Source organism: Chiloscyllium punctatum, chromosome 42, assembly GCF_047496795.1.
Source record: "Chiloscyllium punctatum isolate Juve2018m chromosome 42, sChiPun1.3, whole genome shotgun sequence".
Lineage (NCBI taxonomy): Eukaryota > Metazoa > Chordata > Chondrichthyes > Orectolobiformes > Hemiscylliidae > Chiloscyllium > Chiloscyllium punctatum.
The window spans coordinates 9,468,318-9,475,942 of NC_092780.1; the positions used below are offsets into that span (position 1 = coordinate 9,468,318).

Consider the following 7,625-nt stretch of genomic DNA (forward strand, 5'->3'; position numbering starts at 1 on the left):
AGCACGTGCAATGCTTTCATGCTCTCGTTTCGGCGCTGCAGTGCATGTTTTGCAACATCTCACGATGCAACACGGATCTTCGTGTCTTTGAGGTGTTCTTCAAAGAAGGAACCTTGCTGTGGTAGCAAAACACCCCTCCTTCAGTGTTTCCTGTGCAGGATGGGCAACGGCAGTTACTTGAAAAGCCGCTCCAGTGCTGGGAAGTTGCTTGTATAAAGGGGGCACCCAGATTTGAACTGGGGACCTCTGGATCTGCAGTCAAATGCTCTACCACTGAGCTAGACTCCCACGAGAAAAGGGCGGTGCATGTTTACACTTTCCACATACTACAGTGACAATTGTCTAAAACAACTCTCTTGTCTGCGCCTTTCATCAGTTTACGTGCAGCACAGATGTTTTGTATGTGGAACCTAACTCCAAAATGACTGTCTGACTTCAATGGCATTTGCATCGGAAATGGAAATGGCTGAGTGGTAGAGTTCAGATGGACGGAAGATATTGCGCAGATGCACTCATAGAGTGCATCCGCGCTGACCGTATGCACGTGCAACGCTTTCATGCTCTCGTTTCTGCGCTGCAGTGCATGTTTTGCAACATCTCACGATGCACCACGGATCTTTGAGTCTTTGAGGTGTTCATCATAGAAGGAACCTTGCTGTGGTAGCAAAACACCCCTCCTTCAGTGTTTCCTGTGCAGGATGGGCAACGGCAGTTACTTGAAAAGCCGCTCCAGTGCAGGGAAGTTGCTTGTATAAAGGGGGCACCCAGATTTGAACCGGGGACCTCTTGATCTGCAGTCAAATGCTCTACCACTGAGCTATACCCCCAACGGAAAACTGCGGTGCATGTTTATACTTTCCACACACTACAGTGACAATTGTCGAAAACAACTCTTTTGTCTGTGCCTTTCAACAGTTTACGTGCAGCACAGATGTTTTGTATGTGGAACCTAACTCCAAAATGACTGTCTGACTTCAATGGCATTTGCATCGGAAATGGAAATGGCTGAGTGGTAGAGTTCAGATGGACGTAAGATATTGCGCAGATGCACTCATCGAGTGCATCCGCGCTGACCGTATGTACGTGCAACGCTTTCATGCTCTCGTTTCGGGGCTGCAGTGCATGTTTTGCAACATCTCACGATGCAACACGGATCTTTGTGTCTTTGAGGTGTTCATCATAGAAGGAACCTTGCTGTGGTAGCAAAACACCCCTCCTTCAGTGTTTCCTGTGCAGGATGGGCAACGGCAGTTACTTGAAAAGCCGCTCCAGTGCCGGGAAGTTGCTTCTATGAAGGGGGCACCCAGATTTGAACTGGGGACCTCTTGATCTGCAGTAAAATGCTCTACCACTGAGCTATACCCCCAACAGAAAACTGCGGTGCATGTTTACACTTTCCACATACTACAGTGACAATTGTCTAAAACAACTCTCTTGTCTGCGCCTTTCAACAGTTTACGTGCAGCACAGATGTTTTGTATGTGGAACCTAACTCCAAAATGACTGTCTGACTTCAATGGCATTTGCATCGGAAATGGAAATGGCTGAGTGGTAGAGTCCAGATGGACGGAAGATATTGCTCCGATGACCTCGGCGCTGACCGTATGCACGTGCAATGCTTTCATGCTCTCGTTTCGGCGCTGCAGTGCATGTTTTGCAACATCTCACGATGCAACACCTCACGATGCAACACGGATCTTCGTGTCTTTGAGGTGTTCATCAAAGAAGGAACCTTGCTGTGGTAGCAAAACACCCCTCCTTCAGTGTTTCCTGTGCAGGATGGGCAACGGCAGTTACTTGAAAAGCCGCTCCAGTGCAGGGAAGTTGCTTGTATAAAGGGGGCACCCAGATTTGAACTGGGGACCTCTGGATCTGCAGTCAAATGCTCTACCACTGAGCTAGACTCCCACGAGAAAAGGGCGGTGCATGTTTACACTTTCCACATACTACAATGACAATTGTCTAAAACAACTCTCTTGTCTGCGCCTTTCATCAGTTTACGTGCAGCACAGATGTTTTGTATGTGGAACCTAACTCCAAAATGACTGTCTGACTTCAATGGCATTTGCATCGGAAATGGAAATGGCTGAGTGGTAGAGTTCAGATGGACGGAAGATATTGCGCAGATGCACTCATAGAGTGCATCCGCGCTGACCGTATGCACGTGCAACGCTTTCATGCTCTCGTTTCTGCGATGCAGTGCATGTTTTGCAACATCTCACGATGCAACACGGATCTTCGTGTCTTTGAGGTGTTCTTCAAAGAAGGAACCTTGCTGTGGTAGCAAAACACCCCTCCTTCAGTGTTTCCTGTGCAGGATGGGCAACGGCAGTTACTTGAAAAGCCGCTCCAGTGCTGGGAAGTTGCTTGTATAAAGGGGGCACCCAGATTTGAACTGGGGACCTCGGGATCTGCAGTCAAATGCTCTACCACTGAGCTATACCCCCAACAGAAAACGGCGGTGCATGTTTACACTTTCCACATACTACAGTGACAATTGTCTAAAACAACTCTCTTGTCTGCGCCTTTCAACAGTTTACGTGCAGCACAGATGTTTTGTATGTGGAACCTAACTCCAAAATGACTGTCTGACTTCAATGGCATTTGCATCGGAACTGGAAATGGCTGAGTGGTGGACGTAAGATATTGCGCAGATGCACTCATCGAGTGCATCCGCGCTGACCGTATGTACGTGCAACGCTTTCATGCTCTCGTTTCGGGGCTGCAGTGCATGTTTTGCAACATCTCACGATGCAACACGGGTCTTTGTGTCTTTGAGGTGTTCATCAAAGAAGGAACCTTGCTGTGGTAGCAAAACACCCCTCCTTCAGTGTTTCCTGTGCAGGATGGGCAACGGCAGTTACTTGAAAAGCCGCTCCAGTGCCGGGAAGTTGCTTCTATGAAGGGGGCACCCAGATTTGAACTGGGGACCTCTTGATCTGCAGTAAAATGCTCTACCACTGAGCTATACCCCCAACAGAAAACTGCGGTGCATGTTTACACTTTCCACATACTACAGTGACAATTGTCTAAAACAACTCTTTTGTCTGTGCCTTTCAACAGTTTACGTGCAGCACAGATGTTTTGTATGTGGAACCTAACTCCAAAATGACTGTCTGACTTCAATGGCATTTGCATCGGAACTGGAAATGGCTGAGTGGTAGAGTTCAGATGGACGGAAGATATTGCGCCGATGCACTCATAGAGTGCATCCGCGCTGACCGTATGCACGTGCAACGCTTTCATGCTCTCGTTTCTGCGATGCAGTGCATGTTTTGCAACATCTCACGATGCAACACGGATCTTTGTGTTTTTGAGGTGTTCATCGTAGAAGGAACCTTGCTGTGGTAGCAAAACACCCCTCCTTCAGTGTTTCCTGTGCAGGAGGGGCAACGGCAGTTACTTGAAAAGCCGCTCCAGTGCCGGGAAGTTGCTTGGAAAAGGGGGCACCCAGATTTGAACTGGGGACCTCTTGATATGCAGTCAAATGCTCTACCACTGAGCTATACCCCCAACGGAAAACTGCGGTGCATGTTTATACTTTCCACACACTACAGTGACAATTGTCGAAAACAACTCTTTTGTCTGTGCCTTTCAACAGTTTACGTGCAGCACAGATGTTTTGTATGTGGAACCTAACTCCAAAATGACTGTCTGACTTCAATGGCATTTGCATCGGAACTGGAAATGGCTGAGTGGTAGAGTTCAGATGGACGGAAGATATTGCGCAGATGCACTCATCGAGTGCATCCGCGCTGACCGTATGTACGTGCAACGCTTTCATGCTCTCGTTTCGGGGCTGCAGTGCATGTTTTGCAACATCTCACGATGCAACACGGATCTTTGTGTCTTTGAGGTGTTCATCATAGAAGGAACCTTGCTGTGGTAGCAAAACACCCCTCCTTCAGTGTTTCCTGTGCAGGATGGGCAACGGCAGTTACTTGAAAAGCCGCTCCAGTGCCGGGAAGTTGCTTCTATGAAGGGGGCACCCAGATTTGAACTGGGGACCTCTTGATCTGCAGTAAAATGCTCTACCACTGAGCTATACCCCCAACAGAAAACTGCGGTGCATGTTTACACTTTCCACATACTACAGTGACAATTGTCTAAAACAACTCTCTTGTCTGCGCCTTTCAACAGTTTACGTGCAGCACAGATGTTTTGTATGTGGAACCTAACTCCAAAATGACTGCCTGACTTCAATGGCATTTGCATCGGAAATGGAAATGGCTGAGTGGTAGAGTCCAGATGGACGGAAGATATTGCTCCGATGACCTCGGCGCTGACCGTATGCACGTGCAATGCTTTCATGCTCTCGTTTCGGCGCTGCAGTGCATGTTTTGCAACATCTCACGATGCAACACGGATCTTCGTGTCTTTGAGGTGTTCTTCAAAGAAGGAACCTTGCTGTGGTAGCAAAACACCCCTCCTTCAGTGTTTCCTGTGCAGGATGGGCAACGGCAGTTACTTGAAAAGCCGCTCCAGTGCTGGGAAGTTGCTTGTATAAAGGGGGCACCCAGATTTGAACTGGGGACCTCTGGATCTGCAGTCAAATGCTCTACCACTGAGCTAGACTCCCACGAGAAAAGGGCGGTGCATGTTTACACTTTCCACATACTACAATGACAATTGTCTAAAACAACTCTCTTGTCTGCGCCTTTCATCAGTTTACGTGCAGCACAGATGTTTTGTATGTGGAACCTAACTCCAAAATGACTGTCTGACTTCAATGGCATTTGCATCGGAAATGGAAATGGCTGAGTGGTAGAGTTCAGATGGACGGAAGATATTGCGCAGATGCACTCATAGAGTGCATCCGCGCTGACCGTATGCACGTGCAACGCTTTCATGCTCTCGTTTCTGCGCTGCAGTGCATGTTTTGCAACATCTCACGATGCACCACGGATCTTTGAGTCTTTGAGGTGTTCATCATAGAAGGAACCTTGCTGTGGTAGCAAAACACCCCTCCTTCAGTGTTTCCTGTGCAGGATGGGCAACGGCAGTTACTTGAAAAGCCGCTCCAGTGCAGGGAAGTTGCTTGTATAAAGGGGGCACCCAGATTTGAACTGGGGACCTCTTGATATGCAGTCAAATGCTCTACCACTGAGCTATACCCCCAACGGAAATCTGCGGTGCATGTTTATACTTTCCACACACTACAGTGACAATTGTCGAAAACAACTCTTTTGTCTGTGCCTTTCAACAGTTTACGTGCAGCACAGATGTTTTGTATGTGGAACCTAACTCCAAAATGACTGTCTGACTTCAATGGCATTTGCATCGGAACTGGAAATGGCTGAGTGGTAGAGTTCAGATGGACGGAAGATATTGCGCAGATGCACTCATCGAGTGCATCCGCGCTGACCGTATGTACGTGCAACTCTTTCATGCTCTCGTTTCGGGGCTGCAGTGCATGTTTTGCAACATCTCACGATGCAACACGGATCTTTGTGTCTTTGAGGTGTTCATCATAGAAGGAACCTTGCTGTGGTAGCAAAACACCCCTCCTTCAGTGTTTCCTGTGCAGGATGGGCAACGGCAGTTACTTGAAAAGCCGCTCCAGTGCCGGGAAGTTGCTTCTATGAAGGGGGCACCCAGATTTGAACTGGGGACCTCTTGATCTGCAGTAAAATGCTCTACCACTGAGCTATACCCCCAACAGAAAACTGCGGTGCATGTTTACACTTTCCACATACTACAGTGACAATTGTCTAAAACAACTCTCTTGTCTGCGCCTTTCAACAGTTTACGTGCAGCACAGATGTTTTGTATGTGGAACCTAACTCCAAAATGACTGTCTGACTTCAATGGCATTTGCATCGGAAATGGAAATGGCTGAGTGGTAGAGTCCAGATGGACGGAAGATATTGCTCCGATGACCTCGGCGCTGACCGTATGCACGTGCAATGCTTTCATGCTCTCGTTTCGGCGCTGCAGTGCATGTTTTGCAACATCTCACGATGCAACACCTCACGATGCAACACGGATCTTCGTGTCTTTGAGGTGTTCATCAAAGAAGGAACCTTGCTGTGGTAGCAAAACACCCCTCCTTCAGTGTTTCCTGTGCAGGATGGGCAACGGCAGTTACTTGAAAAGCCGCTCCAGTGCAGGGAAGTTGCTTGTATAAAGGGGGCACCCAGATTTGAACTGGGGACCTCTGGATCTGCAGTCAAATGCTCTACCACTGAGCTAGACTCCCACGAGAAAAGGGCGGTGCATGTTTACACTTTCCACATACTACAATGACAATTGTCTAAAACAACTCTCTTGTCTGCGCCTTTCATCAGTTTACGTGCAGCACAGATGTTTTGTATGTGGAACCTAACTCCAAAATGACTGTCTGACTTCAATGGCATTTGCATCGGAACTGGAAATGGCTGAGTGGTGGACGTAAGATATTGCGCAGATGCACTCATAGAGTGCATCCGCGCTGACCGTATGTACGTGCAACGCTTTCATGCTCTCGTTTCGGGGCTGCAGTGCATGTTTTGCAACATCTCACGATGCAACACGGATCTTTGTGTCTTTGAGGTGTTCATCAAAGAAGGAACCTTGCTGTGGTAGCAAAACACCCCTCCTTCAGTGTTTCCTGTGCAGGATGGGCAACGGCAGTTACTTGAAAAGCCGCTCCAGTGCCGGGAAGTTGCTTCTATGAAGGGGGCACCCAGATTTGAACTGGGGACCTCGGGATCTGCAGTAAAATGCTCTACCACTGAGCTATACCCCCAACAGAAAACTGCGGTGCATGTTTACACTTTCCACATACTACAGTGACAATTGTCTAAAACAACTCTTTTGTCTGTGCCTTTCAACAGTTTACGTGCAGCACAGATGTTTTGTATGTGGAACCTAACTCCAAAATGACTGTCTGACTTCAATGGCATTTGCATCGGAACTGGAAATGGCTGAGTGGTAGAGTTCAGATGGACGGAAGATATTGCGCCGATGCACTCATAGAGTGCATCCGCGCTGACCGTATGCACGTGCAACACTTTCATGCTCTCGTTTCTGCGATGCAGTGCATGTTTTGCAACATCTCACGATGCAACACGGATCTTTGTGTCTTTGCGGTGTTCATCGTAGAAGGAACCTTGCTGTGGTAGCAAAACACCCCTCCTTCAGTGTTTCCTGTGCAGGAGGGGCAACGGCAGTTAATTGAAAAGCCGCTCCAGTGCCGGGAAGTTGCTTGGAAAAGGGGGCACCCAGATTTGAACTGGGGACCTCTTGATATGCAGTCAAATGCTCTACCACTGAGCTATACCCCCAACGGAAAACTGCGGTGCATGTTTATACTTTCCACACACTACAGTGACAATTGTCGAAAACAACTCTTTTGTCTGTGCCTTTCAACAGTTTACGTGCAGCACAGATGTTTTGTATGTGGAACCTAACTCCAAAATGACTGTCTGACTTCAATGGCATTTGCATCGGAACTGGAAATGGCTGAGTGGTAGAGTTCAGATGGACGGAAGATATTGCGCAGATGCACTCATCGAGTGCATCCGCGCTGACCGTATGTACGTGCAACGCTTTCATGCTCTCGTTTCGGGGCTGCAGTGCATGTTTTGCAACATCTCACGATGCAACACGGATCTTTGTGTCTTTGAGGTGTTCATCATAGAAGG

General features: G+C 48.1%; 4 non-coding genes across 4 annotated transcripts; all 4 read right to left on the minus strand.

The window, feature by feature from the left end:
* Window positions 1-755: 755 nt before the first annotated feature.
* Window positions 756-827, minus strand: trnac-gca (transfer RNA cysteine (anticodon GCA)). Its single transcript has one exon. It is a non-coding gene; the product is annotated as a tRNA-Cys (tRNA).
* A 2,614-nt stretch (window positions 828-3,441) lies between these two features.
* Window positions 3,442-3,513, minus strand: trnac-gca (transfer RNA cysteine (anticodon GCA)). Its single transcript has one exon. It is a non-coding gene; the product is annotated as a tRNA-Cys (tRNA).
* Window positions 3,514-5,046: 1,533 nt separating this feature from the next.
* Window positions 5,047-5,118, minus strand: trnac-gca (transfer RNA cysteine (anticodon GCA)). Its single transcript has one exon. It is a non-coding gene; the product is annotated as a tRNA-Cys (tRNA).
* A 2,075-nt stretch (window positions 5,119-7,193) lies between these two features.
* trnac-gca (transfer RNA cysteine (anticodon GCA)) lies at window positions 7,194-7,265 on the minus strand. The gene has a single exon. It is a non-coding gene; the product is annotated as a tRNA-Cys (tRNA).
* Between the last annotated feature and the right edge of the window lie 360 nt (window positions 7,266-7,625).